This window comes from Pleurodeles waltl, chromosome 12 (genome assembly GCF_031143425.1).
Source record: "Pleurodeles waltl isolate 20211129_DDA chromosome 12, aPleWal1.hap1.20221129, whole genome shotgun sequence".
In the NCBI taxonomy this organism is placed as follows: Eukaryota; Metazoa; Chordata; class Amphibia; order Caudata; family Salamandridae; genus Pleurodeles; species Pleurodeles waltl.
The window spans coordinates 604,852,871-604,869,843 of NC_090451.1; the positions used below are offsets into that span (position 1 = coordinate 604,852,871).

Sequence of the window (16,973 nt, forward strand, 5' to 3'; positions counted from 1 at the left end):
GGTCTGTTTCTATTTGTTTACATGAACAGCGCCCACAAGCGGGGCTGAGGGAGCCCTGCACCAGAGCAAAAGAAAACCCACATGAAGGCAGGCGGGCACTCCCTCCAGAGATGAGTAGATCTCAGTAGTGTTTACTTTTGCCTCTGACTTGCTCTCTGTGTCCAGGTGGCGTTTATAATACCTGTATTATTCAAGGTCACTGCTGCCGACAAAACATTTTAGTCATAAAGTTCAAAAGACCGAATTGGTACACATAATTTCCAACGTAAAGGGTTCCCGGAAACGCTCTAGAAGTGGGGCGAGGCTTATGAGGGCGCAGCTCTTAAAAAATTAAGAGAAAAGACTTGGGAGGGGAAGTTCAGGCGGGGAGGGTTGTGACAGCTCCAGGGCTGAAAGGAGAAACTTGACCACAAGGTGAGAGAGGGCGGGGAAGGAGGTGAGGGGTGTGTACGGGGGCGGGAGAGAGAGGCGTGAGAAGGGGTGGAAGAGGAGTCCTGCTCTGCTCCAATAACATCCAGAGCCACTGACTGTCAGCTAAAGCGCCAACGGCGTGCGGAGAGGGAGACGAGGCGCTGGCTGCCGCATTTACAGCACTCCGCGTCTTCTCATCTGCAGACCAGCGCGCAGGAGTGAGAGAAGGTGTCTTTGACAGGAGGGGGCGGAAAGGACAGCGGCTCACTCCAAGTCTCTCCATCCGGAAGACCCAAGCGCACTTTCACCAGGGGACATCCGTGTTTCACCAGGACCCGTGCACTCTCGCATCCGACAACTCTTCCGAGCGCAGGACACCAGTGTGCGTCGCTTCTTCTTATTCCAAAGGAGCAGCTTTTCAGGACAGGCCAGCCTCGGAGAACTGCACTGGGTGAGTAGGCACTTTATCTGCAGTGATCAGCTCAGGCAGCTTGAGCCTTCCTGGTTTATAGATCCTCTCTAAAAATGGCTAGTAATGTGTGTAAACCCCGGCTCCACTTCAAGGCACTAGGAACTGGGCAATATTATAAGTAGTCATCACAAGCTCCGTGTCAGTTCCCAGCTCACCCTACACATGCACTCGTTACCGAGTTTGGTCCCTCCTCACCCTGTTACACTGTTGTCACGGTCTCTTCTTTCCCACCCGAGTTGTTCTTTCACCACGTGCTGTGTTTTTCTTTCATATCACAGGACCCATGCATCTCCTCTCCCCATCCGTCACTACCATCAAATAGTAACGTGATCTGTCCTTATCCGGTTCATATCTGCACCCTCCGCTCTCTCCACTTCTCACATCACCCGTTTATGATCGTGAGTTAGACAATAACTTTTGATATGATTAAAGTGACATACATGTAATGCTCGTACATATAGGGGCCTTCATCCAGCTTTTTTCATGCACAGATGTGTTTCTGTGCATTCACGTTTTGGTTCTGAGCACTGCAGCATTTAGCACTGGCCCAAGCGTCAGTCCCTCCAGAGCTTGCTTAACTTATCTGGGAGTGACAGCATTTTCCCTCTCATAAGGAGCACACCTATACATCGAGTAGTTCCCTTAAGTGCCAGGGACTGTTATGAGAAGGTATGCTTTTTGGTACCAAAACATACTTTTGTTTTTTGCCATTTTTTAAGGTGGATGAGGCCCAGCACCTTCTCCATCTTAAACGTTTTGCAAAAACAATAGAAAACAAAACAAGCAATGACACTTCTGAAAGGCTGGGAGCCAAATTCAGGCCTATTGGCTTTGCCAATGCTGATTATTCAATCATGGACTCTAAGGCTTTCCCCTGATCTTGGGTCTCTCCATATCTTGTTTTAATTCTCATACTTTTTATATCCTTGCCTTTCCAACACCGTCCTTACGGCTCTTCACTTCCTCTGACCCACGTCACTTCATCACCTGCCTCATGGCTATCCTAGACCCCGCCACCCTCTCGCCATCACGGCATGACACCCCCTTGCTTCTCTGCCTTTTCGGACCCGTATTTATACGTTCCTTGCTCTGTTCCCTCCTCTCCATGTCTGTCCACGTCAAGCCCAGTGTTCTTCCTTCTCCCTCCTATTCTATCCATCACAGGCTCTTGTCCACCCTTGTCCTGGCTCTCTATCCATAATGACTCCCCTCTCCTACTCGCATCATTGGTGTCTATCCGTCACTCTGTAACTCGCCTCACATTCTGACCCTTTGCTCATGCGCCACAAACTCTAGCGTCCCCTCCCGTTTGTGTCTTGCTTTAACACCACCCATGCATTTCTTTCTGATCATATCCGTCCCTTTTCATCAGACTCTATTTCTACTTTTTCTGACCCTTGTCCGTCCTGTCTCCCCTTCGCAGCGTCCTTCTTTCTCCACCACGGACTCCCTTGTCTCCTTGTCTTCTCTGGTCTGTCCACGAGAGGCCTCATGTCTTTCCGTCACGCCACAATCTTCTCTCTCCACAGACTCTCTTGTCTCCTCTGGTCTGTCCACGAGACGCTCCAAGTCTTCCATCACACCACAATCTTCTCTCTCTATCACAGACTCTCTTGTCTTCTCTGGTCACAGTAGTCTGTCCACGAGACGCTCAATGTCTTCCCATCATGCCACAATATTCTCTCTCCTTCAGAGACTCTCTTGTCTTCTCTGGTCACAGTAGTCTGGAAACAAGAAGCAATACCAAATGAAACGAATTCAATATTTGATCAATGACCACTGCACAAAATAAAATCCATGTGTGGAAATTTCCCCAAGTGAACTCTGGAACAGAGCACTGCATACCCCCAGTAACTGTGCACAGACCATCTAATGGCAGGCCGTGTATGCTTGAGCTGGGCCTGGACTCGGAAGTGCCCTCTGTGCAGCCTGACAGGTAAGTTAATGCCATGTCTCCTCGTGAGCATCTTGGAGGGGCTGGTTGTTGTTGAGACAAATGTCTGGAGAAAGATGCACTCCCGGAGTTCTAGATGCTCCAAATAAAAAATAGCTCCTGACCAGGGGAGATAAACATGGTATTCCTCATGCCGATATGTGCCAGTAGGGCAATCGCCCTACTGGAAGGGGTATGATTACGGGATGCTCTCTCAAAAACCCAGACATTGATCATTTTTCTGTGCTTCATTACAAAGATTCTGGTGCTCCTCGCCTACCAGCGCCTTCCAGCAGTAGAATTTAACAGTGGCTAGTTAGCTATCTCAAAGTGTCAGTACATGGGCTGCTGAGCTCTGTTTGCCGCCTATGGGAATCCAATCCCATTCGGCTGTCTCAGCCTTTCATACTTCTGAAGTTGATGAAATCAGTAGAACTGAGTTTTGTAGCCGCAATACTTGTTTTTTTTAAACAGACATGACAACCTACCCTATTCATGTGAGAGACTCCTGGGAAGCTAAAACTGGCTTTATTTTAGCTGTTTCTGTTCCAATAGATATCAATAGGGAAAATACATTCCCCCTATATTTTTCCTCAGAATTTCATGCTTTCCTGCTCAGAAATGTTGACATGAATGAGTGCTACAGTTTCTGAGATAGCAGTATAAAATAAATCAATATATATTTAATCTCATTGGAACTCATTAAATAGCAGTTATCCTGAAAACCTGACATGAATCTAATCTTTCTGTAGCCTGCAATGGTCACCACCTGGTTATCACATAGAGACCTCTGTTCAACTAGAAACCCATTACTCACTTATTGCAGACTTGGGTCTGGAGGAAGGTAAGGCCCTTCCCTGTTTCAAAGCACGCACCACCAGCTGGATCTACACCATGGCCTCATGTACAAAGGGTAGACAGTAGCGCACATGCTGATTACCACAACCCTTTCCCCAAACCATCAACACAGGGGTATTAATCAGAATTTTAAGTCAGTTCTTTCATTTTGATGCACCCTTTTAGTTCTCGTTCACCAGACAGCTCAAAGTATACCAAAACATATAGTGGGCTTAAAGCCTGCCCACTGCTTACCATTGTTCCAGTGTATTGTCCCTCTAACTTGCTTGCTTCTTATTCTATGGCTTGCCTTGTCCATGGTATGTTTGTTCATCACCGTGGAGCATAGCTCCTTTACCATCCCTTTCCTTGGTTGACTTCTGTTCTTACACTGCTCAGTTTTGGGGAACTACTACTTTCTTTTTTGTTAAGCTCTCTGTGAGAGTGCTTTTGTTTTATACCTCTCTGCTCTGTGTATTTCTCCCCTTGTCAAATCCCCTAATGTTGTGTTCCTCTCTTTCATATACTTTTCCGTCACAGTCCATTTTGCTCTGCCTCTTAGGTGCTACTTTTCCCCTTGTCTTTCCACTCAGCCACACTTTCATTTTCTCCACCCCAGTCCTCATTGCTCACCCACCCCTCACCGGCATTTACATTTTGTACCATTATTTTAAGCCTGGCAGCTGCCATTGAGTTCAAGGAGCTCCGCTACAAAAAATCCACTTTCACGAACTTATATATCTATTTTTACGTAACGATGTAAGTGGTGCCCCTCCATTTTAAAACAGTCTAAAAAAAAAAAAAGGAAAACGTTGCCTGCACCTTTCTTTAGGCACACATATGTGTTGATGCGTGCACGTGCTATCAGAATAATGTGACTGGTAGCTATGGATACATCATTGCACCTTTATTTACCAACTTTGCATTGCAATCACAAGCGGCATTGGCTAAGACAGTGGGTCCAACATGTGAGAACTATTGGCTTTGCCAATTCTTTTTGAGGTCTGGCATAGGCAAGACCTTTTGAATTTCCTAAAAGACTACATGTAAAGTAATTACTTATAGGGACTTTCAGCAAGCCCACGTCAACTGTTGGTATGTTATTGTGTCAATTACATTTGTTTCCGCCCACTACAGCACACAGCATGGGGCACTTGGTCAGACCAAAAAACTGAGCAGTGCAAGGGCACAAGTAGTGCGTTCATGCTCCAGGGGAGGAACAAATGAAACAAGGCCTAAAGAAGCTGACCAATAAGAATCATGCAAATGAGAGTGACAACAGCAATAGTAAGGAATGTGCTGTCTCTCTGCCCACTGTAAGCTAACAAGATGTCTCAAAAGAGACTTGGCATGCGCTGTTTTTTAGTGACCTGTAAAACTCATTGACAAAGGCAAATGGGTGGTGGGAATTCCGGATCTAGTGGCTTTGCCAATGCTTGTTTAAGCTGCTGTCAACATACAAAATGGCTTGCATATTACAGCGGCAGCCAGCAGGTCAGAAGATGATAGATGCCAGTGAAACACGCTGCAATAGTCAACCTAAACAGCTGTAACTCAGGCCCCCCCAATGCATCCACAGACCAGAGTTCTGCTGTGCTTTCTACAAGTGGTGCATGACAATAGTCCTAATACTAGTGCTGTATGGAGAAAGAAATATGGGATCAATAATATAGACTTGTCACAGTTGCCCTGTGTAAGGCACTGGCTGCGCCACTTTAAAAATCTCTGCAAAATAAACTACCAGAAGTTGTTCCCTCACTGCGATTTAATGACCGGTACAATCTTGGACCCAGTCCCATGTCTTAGTATTTGTCCGAATAACAAATATTTGGTCACTTATTCGACCAAAGGCAAATACAGAGCCTAAAAGTGTTTTTTTAATTCCAAGAACGAGTTCCAAATAAACAGACTTTTATAGAGAAGACTCGTGGATGTTTACATGTTATGCATTCCTCTTACTGTCTCCAGTGCAACTTGTGCAATTAAACACCGGAATCAACAGATTCTCACAATCAAATATTTAATTTCCTTTTGTAAAATGCACATGTTTTAAAAAAAAGTAATTTAAAAAAAAAACGGGAATCGGTATTCTCCAAACCACGATTTACTATTTGGCCTCAACTAATTTTTAGGTCCAAGCTGAACATTTGAATGTTGGTCCTTTTCAGGCTACACATCTTTACGATATAAGATACAAATTCACACACCATTTCCATCATCATTAAACCTTTAAATGATGCTCTTGAGTCAAGTTTCCCTACATACACTAGTTGGACAACAGATAAGAGGCAATACTACCAGAATATGGGATATTGTGTTCCCAAAATATTATAGCCAGAATATTGACTACCTAAATATCGTGAAGGTAAGTATATGTATGTATATGTAGGTTTTTTTTAATACTTAACTCCACACATACATACATCTTATATTTTCTATACTTACCTGTGTCTAATTACTTCCACAATATTTTGGTAGTCGATAATCTGGGCACCATGTTGTGGTAGCGTGGTATTGTTGTGCATCATATTCTGACATACAGAGGATGACACAGTAAAATCACACAAAATTATCCAAACAAAATCTCAAAACCCTAACATCTGTGAGGATGGCCATTCCTATAGGAACAAGGTAGAGCCTGATCTACGCACAACACCTCTGTGTTGGAGGCACCCAGATAGAGGCAGTTCTGGTGCATCTATTCTTGCATGTGTTAGGCAATCCTTGGAGTGCTGATGAATTCAATGTTTCCTGTATACTGTGAGGTGAATCTTGGTGTCATTTCCATACATACGCATAAAGTGACCAAGATGTCTGTGAGACAAAACACATTTTTTGTAGTTTTGTTTGTATAGTGCTTTACTACCGTTTGCAAAGCTGAAATCACTTTCTGATTTGTCCAGTAAGGTGTCACTCAGATTGTATCATTCATATATATAGATCTTCTCTGATGAATTTGCCTCAGGTTCTTTGATGCCCTTTGGAGTGCATAGTTGTAGTTGGTCCCAGTTGGACACGTCTGGTGAAGTTGGAACAAGATGTGTAAGCATAGGGCACTGAATGCACAAATGCATGGGTGTAGCAGACAGCCTGTGAATCCATGCAGCATGGATGTGCGTAGTTTGGTTAGGGGCAGAAAGAACAATATTTGGAAATTACAATTGATGTGCTTCATTTGGGCCTCCTAGGGCATATTAAGTGTACCCACATGCATCGGAAGGCCCAAACTGCAAGGGTGAATATTAATCAACCGAGAGAGCACCAAATGGCATCTGCCGAGAAGCAATGGAGGACCAGCCACACTGGAAGCCTGACATATGGAAAAAAAGTAGGTTTGGGACAATGTTGGTCCCTGAAGAAGCCAACAGGTATTGTTGGAATTTCTTCACAAGTGAAGTGACTACCAGCCTTGGGATTATACTGTCCCTAAGTGCTGAACCTGGTCATTTTTAAAAGTCACACTCTGCTGTCAGCTTTCTTGCTGTCTAAGTCTCTGCGTTTAATTTAGAAAATCAGGACTGCCAGTAAAACAATGCATTGGAAGAAAGTTTTAAAAAACAGGTTGGCTGTAAAGTTTTCTGCATGTGTGAGGCAGACAGGGGCGATTTTACTTAAATAGAGGATTCAACTCCCAACCTTGCTGTTTCATTGCATGTATTTAGCTGATGTTATTATTACAATGAAATCTGCATTAGATGGATGAAAGGTGAGAGATAAACCCTTGGCACACAGGTTGCACAGAGATCTCAGCAGTAGAAGGTAACTAACTAAGCTAATTTAATACAAATGAGATCCACTAGCTTGTATATGCTATTCCCTGCCCGCTTTGACACTGCACTCATGGTTGTACACCAGCGCTGTCTTTACTCTCAAAAGGAGCTGCTTTCCTTATTTGTGTCAGCCATTGTGGTATTTTCTTATAGATTATGCTGTTTGCTAAACCCCTGTGGAGGTGGTCAACTTGAGTGCAGGTCCCATGAACTTGAACTTTTGCAATGCAAATCTGTAAACAAAGAGCACATTCCCTTTTGGAGTTTTTGTGGAATAGTCTTTCCACTGTGGCCTTTTCAGAAGAATTGTGCTATGTGTTTCTATTATTGTGTTATGGTTCTGAATGACTGTTCTTAGAGTTAATTCAGGTGGAGCCGTATTACTGGGCAGAATTCCATTTAAGGGCATAAGATTATGATGATGAAGAAAATAAAATTCGATTTCATGACATAGACAAGGAGAGAAATTTGGTGAGATCCGAACTCTGACCAACATTTTGCCTTTGTATGTCATGTTCCATTGACATTGGCTCTTCTTGATTGCAAAAATACCTTTCTCAATGTCTGTTCTGTAATAGCCAAGGAGGTCTACCAGTGGGTTAGCATAAGACTTTGTGCACTCAGATTGTGCTCGTTTGAATGACATGAGAAGATTAGGGTTTTGGAGTTCTGAAACCAACCCCAGAGGTGGTGGAGCTTTGCTCCAAAGGTAGCCACCTATTCTTCGGAGGGGGGCCTCTATGGCCATTTGCCAAGATCAGAAAGGCTGGGGTCCCAAGCAGGAGTGTAGGCCTTGTTCACTGATAGTGGCCACATTCTAGGTAGTTGTATGACTCAAGCATACCTGCACTGGGCATAGAACAGATTTATTCAAGGGCCCACACAGGATTTCAACCTTAAAGAACAAAAATCCTATTATTTTTACTTATTTAGTTCCTCTTGTCACACTTGAATGAATTCGTTTAAGGTCCCACCACTGACAAAATGAGTAGATGGTTTTTGTTCAAGATTAAATCTACAGAATAGGGTAAACATATAGGCCCACATTACAATTTGGGTGGAGTGATTTCAATGGGCAGAATTCCACTTCGTATGATTACATCTGGACACGGTTCCTTCACATGTTTTCACTGTAATTGCGCCCAGAAAAATGTAATGATATTTTGGCTGCAGCAGTAGCCAAGCTTCATTCCTTTTTTACCTCCCTTTCCTGGCCTATCACCCCCTCCACCTCCCTCACCACCCATCACACACAGTGGTCCACGGATTATTTTAGCAAGGCTCAGAGCAAGTGGTAAATATATGTGTTAAACCCTATGTAACTGGGAATTCCATATGGTTTTACGACCGGAAAAACTGTCCCACATGGTAATTCCCCATTTCATGCAGTTTAACTCATCATTGGACAGTTCCGGGGTGGATTTACTCCACGGTAACTGTGACACCTCCAGTAGGTCCCACTCTGAATGAGGCCAGAGTCAATAACGATATCAGCCAGAGATTTTAATCTTGCAAGTCACAAGAGATAGAACCAACATATACAGATATCATATACTCAAAGAAGTAAAGTTATATAATAGCTGAAATAAACCACTTTTACAGGAATAAAACAACAATTTACCATCAATCACCAAAAGTGTTCCCACCCTCATAGCTCCATGAGCAAACGTGCTTACAGACTTCCTCGGAATCAATCGCGTGCGCCCTGAAGTTTCCTGCCTTAGGGCTTGGGTGGTGCCCGCACTGCTGAGGTATGCAGGGTCGGATACAGGCCATTAAAATATTTGCTGCTCTTATCTTGACCTGAGTGAACATGCTAGAGGCAGGCTTTGGCCTGAGGATTTCTTTTGGGTTATTCCCATCAGTACTGAGCACACAAAAGAGGCAATGTATTTTGGAAAGGCCAGTACACTGTTTGACACCAAGGAAGCGAGAGGGGGTATGAAGAGAGCGTAGTATGCCTGCAGGGCTTAATTTATAAAACAGTTAACTGCAGGGGGCCAGAACTTAGTGTCCCCCCTTCCCCCAACCGAGATTCGTTTCTTATTGAAATCCAGTCTTTGTTTCTACATATACATCACCGAAGTAGACCACACATTTTTTTGGTTGGAAGAAAGTTTTGCAAGTTTATTAATCCCATTGACACACAGGGAAGGTCAGTGTATGGTCGATATGAGTGTTCAGCGCTGGGTTAGAATCCAATCGCTGACACCCAATCCTGAATACCAAGCCAGACCAACCAAGAGTACATCCACATCTGTGCTTGCTTTTCTCAGGTCGGCCTGCGGCCTCCTTGTAGTTCTTGAGTTGATGCACCCGTGAGACAGAGCGATTAAAAGCCAAGCCCCAGTTGTCAGGATCCCAACTGTCCTCTAACCAGATAAAGGTGTCGCTCTCTTCTCAGGGCCGCCTGTGTCCCGAGGGCGTCAGGTTTGCAGCTCCAACTCCATTTGTACTTTTTGCGTTAGGATCTCCCGGTAACTCCGCTTGCGAAGCCGAAAAACAGAAACATTACTTAATAGCTTCGGGCTCTCAAAGCTGGGCGGGTGGGTGGTTTTCAGTCGGTCGTGGGGAGTAAAGAGGGGTGCAGCAGCCGTGAGCCCTATTACATAGCTCCTATCCCAGACCTCGCGGAGCCAGCCAGGTGTGACTAGTCACGGTTCCCGCCCCGGCCGAGATGTCTCTGTGGTGGTCGCAGAAAACATACTTCATCGGCTGATGGGAGACGCTAACGGTTGTCCAACTATTGTCACCCTGAGAGCGACATGGCCAGCCACCTCTCTTGTGAGCCCCCCGCGGCGCTGCTGAAGGGCAGGGCTGATAGATACCAAGGCGGACTACTCTCGATTCCACCCGATGCATCTTTAATCCACCCCTACGCTCCCTGTCTCGATCTAGTTCAACATCTTTTTCATCTGGCTTTGTCACTGTTTCCTTTCTTTCTCTTCCTTCTCTTTTGTGTTTTTTCTGCCTTTCTCTCTCTCTTGCTATGAGAAAGTCTGATGAGAAAAAATAAATCCAGGTTTCCAATGCTGCGTCAGTATGATGATGAAAAAGAAAACAAATTGGCCTATTTTATTGATCCAGGTATCGTGCCATCTTTTGGGAGGGTCCAACCTGGAGTATGTCTCAAGCAGTACATTTTGTAAACTCTTGGCATGGAGAGTATCATACGGTTTGCATAAGAACCTCCTTCACCTGTCCTCAAACACACATGTTTACATAAGACAGGTATTACCCTTCTTTGAAGGTATTAATCATCACAACTTCACGCACGTTAACTGGTGGCACTTTTTTTGTGTATAATTTTGCCCAAAAAATAGGAAGTTTCTGAAAGTACTATTGCCTTAAACATTTGTGAACCCAGTTACGCTCAAATTGAACATGAAGGTGGGGCCTTAAAATGGCGCCTCAGACATTCCAGAGTGGGGGAAACCATGGGACGTCTTATTCGGGGTTTCGGTTGTTGTATACGGCTGCAGAGAGATATGCTCCTCCTACTCCCATTTAATCTATAATGCCAAATATAATTTATATTGTATTTTTTTCTTGGTCTATTGAATGTTTTAGTCCGATGGTATACAGCTTCTTCAGCAAATGGTGAAATAGTTTGAAAGACGTGGCTACCTAATATTGGTCATTGGCTTGGAAATCTATGTAGTTGGAATGTATTGTTTTAGAGAAGAAACGTAGGGATTTGTATAGATTATATTTTATGAATAAATTAAAATAACTAAAAAAAAGCTTTGTATAGTTGTATACATATTAAGTCCTGTTTCCTTTCTGTCTCCCTTTACATTATCTCCAATGAGTAAAAAATACAAGGGACTGAAGCCAACGTGCATCTGATTAAGTATTGCCCAATCATTGTTTTTTCAGGTGAAGAGAAGGTCAGTGGGGGAAAGTCTTTCCAGGTTTTCTTGTTTCTTTCCCCGAACTAGTCAGGCTGCCTCCCTCAAGAGCTCCACAGTGTAAAATAGATGCAGATGTGCTGGCTACGTCCCCTCTTAGCAGAGACGATGCGGACTGTAACTGGGGCTAGGGAGCGCGAGTAACATAGCTCAGCGGAAAGAGGCCCTTGCTGCAGGGAGAGGTGTGCGACCTGGAGATCATGGCCTTGAAACTGACAGGGTTGAATCTGCTTTTATCATTCCAGAGTGTATAAAAGGGTACATTTGTATCTGGTACTAGTGACATCGGTAATAAAGACTAACAGCAGAGGACAGTTTAGAGCAGGATCCCTCTTATTTTGCTTTGACATGGCCTAAAAACTATCCATTCTCTAGGCAACTATCAAATGATACTGTAAGAGAGAAAACCTGGAGAGTCCAACTTTGGAAATAGGGCGAAGCCAGCGATCACTGGGTGACATGAACCATTCAGGCTTGCATTAGTTGTAAATGGACACTAATTGTGTTACTTAGTTGTAACCCCTAAAACATTTAGGGGGTCATTACAACCTCAGCGGTCTTTTAACAAGACCGCCGAGGGACCGCCGTGTGGAAGACCGCCAGTGGTGGCGGTTTGCCGCTCGGCGTATTATGACTGTTGGCTGCTCTCCGTCCTTTTTAGGATGGAGAGCCGCCAACAGCCATACTGGCGGGCGGCGGGGAAGTGGAGGTTGCTCCACCTCCACCGCCACATCAACAGAACACCGCCCCCCGAATCACGTAGTGTGATTCGGCGCAGCGGTGTGGTGTCGGCGGAGCAGCCCCCATGGCTCCCGTCCCCTCCCGGAGGATCGACGGAACAGGTAAGTTGATCGTCCGTTAGGGGAGGGGGGGTGTTGTGTGGGTGCATGGGGGTGTGCATGTGTGTATGTAGAGGGGGTGTGTGAGTGCGTGTATGCTTGCGGGGGTGTTGCGTGTTTTGGGAATGAGTGCGTGTATGTCTGTATGTATGTCTGTATGGATGTGTGCGTGTATGTCTGTACATGGGTGTGCGTGTCTGACTGTGTGTGTGGATGTAGGCATGTATGTTGGTGTGTGTGCGTGTAAGTGTGTAGGTGGTGCCTGCGTGCGTGTCGCGTGGGTATGAGTGAAGTGATGTTGGGAGTCGGGGTGGGGAGGGGGGCCCTGCCACCTTTGGGGGGTGGCAGGGGTGGTGGGGAGTGTAGGGGAGGGTGTCGGGGTGGGGGGTGGGAGAGACCCCTATCAGTGCCAGGGAAGGAATTCCCTGGCACTGATAGTGCTTACCGCCATGGATTTCATGGCGGTTCTTACCGCTGGAAATCCACGGCGGTAAGCCGGGTCAAAATACCGGTGGCGGTATTGTGACGGCCGCCAGGCTGGAGACCCAGGTCTCCAGCCCAGCGGTCGTCTCCGCCCTGGTGGGCGGAACGGAGCAGCGGCAGATGACCATGGCGGTAACCGCCATGGTCATAGTACTGAAAAAAAGACAGCCAGGTTGTTGGCGGTCTTACAGCCGCTTTAACACCGTCCGCCAGGGTTGTAATGACCCCCTTAGTGTGTATGCATTAATAAATATTAAAATTAATGTTATCGGTTACCCCTGCAAAAAGATTCCAGATTTGCATACGGTCATGTCTTGATGAAGGGGTCTGTAGTCACAGGTTGGAGAGCAAGGGTGCGTTTCTGGTCAGAGCTCCTTTAAATGGTTTGACACCCCAATAATGTATCCAATCTGGTTGTCTTTTTAAAATGGCGTCTTGTTCTTTGAAGTTTTATGACCACATGTGTTTTTTCTTACCAGAACTATTTATATGCAAACACCATCACTGCCTTTTGGCTCTGTCCATGCTATAGAAATGCCTCATGCGTGGTGTCACTCACACTCACTCTATGAGATCAGAGAAATGTTGCCATTGCACTCACATTGTGCAGGAGCCATTCAATCACAACCCACATTTTATTGTTCAATATGCATGATAATGTTAGAAGAAAATATCTTTATTATTCTAGAGACAGAAGTAAACACAAATGTACAATCTGAGGAGACAAAAACGAAGAGGGAAGAGCATAAATGTAGCTATGTGAGTCTTAGACGAAACAAGAGCAGTCCTTCAACTTGTGCCGTTGCAATCCATGCGTTGATTCTGGGATCTAGAGTTCTGTAGAAACAGGAGGGATCTCGGTGTGCAGTGCCCTATAGAAAGAATGAACATCGTTGGCAGAAGAGTCTATGTCAGAGGGATGATGAATACATAGCACATAATACGTAGCACCTGAAAATATTGGTGGGCGAGCTAAGCAAGGCCTGAGCCAGGCGGCCACTAGATTTCTGGCTGTGGCACACGCCTAGCCTCTGGCACTGGTGAGCCATATCCAAGCTGGACCCAGTATTCCAGGCACTGCCCCATTCAATGGTAATCCTGCCTTGAAAGAAAGAAATAACGCATACCACTAAATGAAGCGCCACTCACAAATATATCTAATGTAATAAACTGAAACACTTACTGATAACTATGTTTAAAAACTTTAATATCCCTAGATGTGTTCTTGACATCTGCCTCATGAATTACATATTAGTTCATTTCATGGGTTTGAGCCTGAACAGGCCCTTTGCTCCACTTCTCCTGAATTTGCAGAGTTCCCGCTTTCTTATTTTTGATATCCTGTCTCTTTTTTTAAAGCGTCTAAGGCAGTTTTCCAAATTACATTTCCGAGAAGTGGAAGCCGCCAGTGTTCTAACCTGAATTTACAAGGGTTTTTTTTAGTAAGTCTCTGGGTCTGACTTAAGGCATTTATCCGACCAATGGTGACTGACAATTGTAGAATTTAGAACCTTTTAACCTCAATGTGATCCGAATCTGTGGCATTGTTTCAGCTAATCTTAGATTCGGGTGGTCTGTCTTTTGAGGGGAAATGAAGATGGGTCTTGGTTAAATACACATGTGCAGCTTCGCCGCCTAAGGTGGCACTGGCTTTTTAACCAACATCATGTTCCATTCTATGAACTGTAATTTCACTTTTCCTGTTAGAAATGTGGGATTGGAATCGCAGCCATAACATGACCTCCTGCTAAAAACCCAGGACTGGGTGGATGTGCCATCAAAGTCCCTGTATCCTTGTTTGGTTCCTTTGATCTTCTGGGTATCAAACACATTAGTATCATCTACTTAATACTGTTCTGTGCTGTAAGTGCATGAGATTAGCACCAAAGGCTAGCTCCCTAACCTGCCATCTAGAGGTTCTTTGCCGAACACCAACAGATCTGTGACTTACCCTCCTTGAATTTAGAAGAGGCCTGCCCGCACCCCTAGACAGTCACCTCTGGGACGCTTCTGTTTGGCATTCATGATCAGCTGTCATGGCAAACATTTCACAGTCTTTTTTATTCCACCCTCTCATTCGTGCTCCCCAGACGTTGATGAACTGTACACAGAACTTGACAAAAAGAACCTCAATAAATAGGAATATGCACTTTTGACACAGGTATTAATCCACGTTCCAAATCACAGTGAAGTCGAAAAGAAAGAAAAATAATAGAACCATCAACAACAGAAAAATAAGAAAGCATTAGCAAAACCATTTGAAGTGTGGCATGTTTTATTTACTTATTTCTTTTTCAGCAAGCATTTGCGATAGAAACCAAAAATTGAAAAAAAATAGTGGCCAAATATTTGAAAAAGGAAATTAAGTAAAGTCCATTCCTTTTCAGGTGACTGTGCACATGTGATTAGGCAATCTGCTTTCACAAATGGTGAAAGACAGCCAATGGATAACTTCGGCTGACCTTTGCCCCGTAAATGTGAATGTCTATTAACAGAATGGGTGAGAGAGGTTAGCTAAAAAGCACCTCTTTAGATACATCTGTATTTTTATTTGTATTTTATATTTAAATATCTGTCTTGAGAAACAGCTAAATCTATGTCCAGGACAGACCTGGAAGCACAGCTGATGTTTGAAGACCATGTGAGGTGAGGCAGGCTGCCTGCAGGACAGTCATGAGCTCTCCTGACAAGTCGATGCCCGCTAAAGCCAATTCTGCCACATGTAATTTCACGTGTGGACAGTCACGTTCGGTATTTAGTAAAATTGTCAATGCCATCTATCCATGTGACAGCAAAAGGGTGTGTGTGACAAACGATGCTCGCTTTTCTCAAATGCCTTGTAATATTTCAGCAAGGAAAGCATACAATTGTGTTTGTAACTATCTCTGTCGAGTGTTTCCCAAGCCTAAATCCTATTACTCTAAATTCCCAATTAATACTTCTGGAGTCTTCCCTCCTCTACCCCCCCATTACTCCAGTCAATCCAACTAACAAACTCACATATCCACGGCTCAAATTAACTCCTAATAATGCTAAAACGTTACTCATATTTCCCTATACTAATCCACCACTAATTCTTTTTGGGTTCCGGACTAGCGTGCTACTTGCCGAAAAGCGCTTCAACGCCTCAACAGGGGTAGTAAGCGCTATATAAATACTATTATAATTACAATTTTAATTAGCCCTGATCTCACTTACCCAGGGCATATTTAGATATCTGCCACCCACAGCAGCAGCATCCTTACAATATACATATTTAGATGGAACTACTGTGTAAGAGCTTGTTTTCAGCAGAGCAGATTAATGATACACTTCAAAATTCAGTGGTAATATCTCCGTAGTCCTATTTTAATGTAGCAGTTACCACAATTTACCATTGTGTCCCATTTCAGAGACCATAAACATCGCACTCCATAGTTCTCCACTACATTACTCATCAATACTCATCAATACTCACTACACGCGATTACCTTCCTTTCTCTTCATAACAAACCATTCAAAGACAATATCACAATATCCGTCCATCCTGATAATACACCAGACCCTTCCCAAAACAGACCTAGATAGTGGACCTCCCCTGTGGCTAACATATACCTTGGTACACACTACATTTCCCTAACCCCAACGCACAAGACCACTGAACACCTTAACTTCAGTTAGTGGGTAACATAAACAGCACACCAATAACTCGGGAACCCGGAGAACAATACAATTTGTAGTACTTAACAGTACATTGTAAAAGACACTAGGAACAGCGAGTGACGTGATGTGGACAGCAAGTCCTAGTACCTGCAAATGAAGTGCAAGCAATATATGAATTAAGGAAGCCAGTAATATAGGGCACTGCAAGCCCGTGAGAGACTCACTAGAGTATCGCTCAGAGTCAGGAGTCCAGTTCTGGGGACTCCGATCTCTGCAGGTGGTCTCACAGCGGCTGCCAGATGTCCTCTGGTCTAGAGGTTGGAGGCTGGAGTGAGGCAACAGTCCGCCTGTAGTGTCATAGTACATTAAACTCTTTAACCAGGCCTTGACAGTGAGCAAGGCCCTGCCCCACCAGTGGAGTGCAATCTCGGGTTTGGCCAGTAACAGTACAATGGCGGTGTACCGTTGGACAGTCTTAGGTATGTTGTGAGCTTAGCCCAGTAATACTAGGAGGAGATCTGGTTCGAGGGTGGTGTGTATCTTCAAAGCTAACCGACTGAATACATCTCTCTAGAAGGATTCAAATGACTACATGTCCACGGCATATGGACAAAGTCAGCCCCAGCAGCACAGCATTTAGGACAGTTAGAATCCCTCGCAGGGTCAAGTCACGTC

At 44.5% G+C, this 16,973-nt stretch overlaps 1 protein-coding gene across 4 annotated transcripts in view; it reads left to right on the forward strand.

The window, feature by feature from the left end:
- The first annotated feature begins 364 nt into the window (after positions 1-364).
- The window catches only part of LOC138268326 (death-associated protein kinase 2-like), a 430,402-nt gene continuing 413,793 nt past the window's right edge, over positions 365-16,973 (forward strand). For 2 of the 4 annotated variants that reach the window (XM_069217856.1, XM_069217855.1), the window contains exon 1: positions 466-862. The gene's annotated coding sequence lies outside the window, so the exon portion shown is untranslated. Of the gene's footprint in view, positions 863-16,973 lie in introns of all 4 variants that reach the window. The other 2 variants (XM_069217857.1, XM_069217858.1) reach the window with 2 other exon arrangements.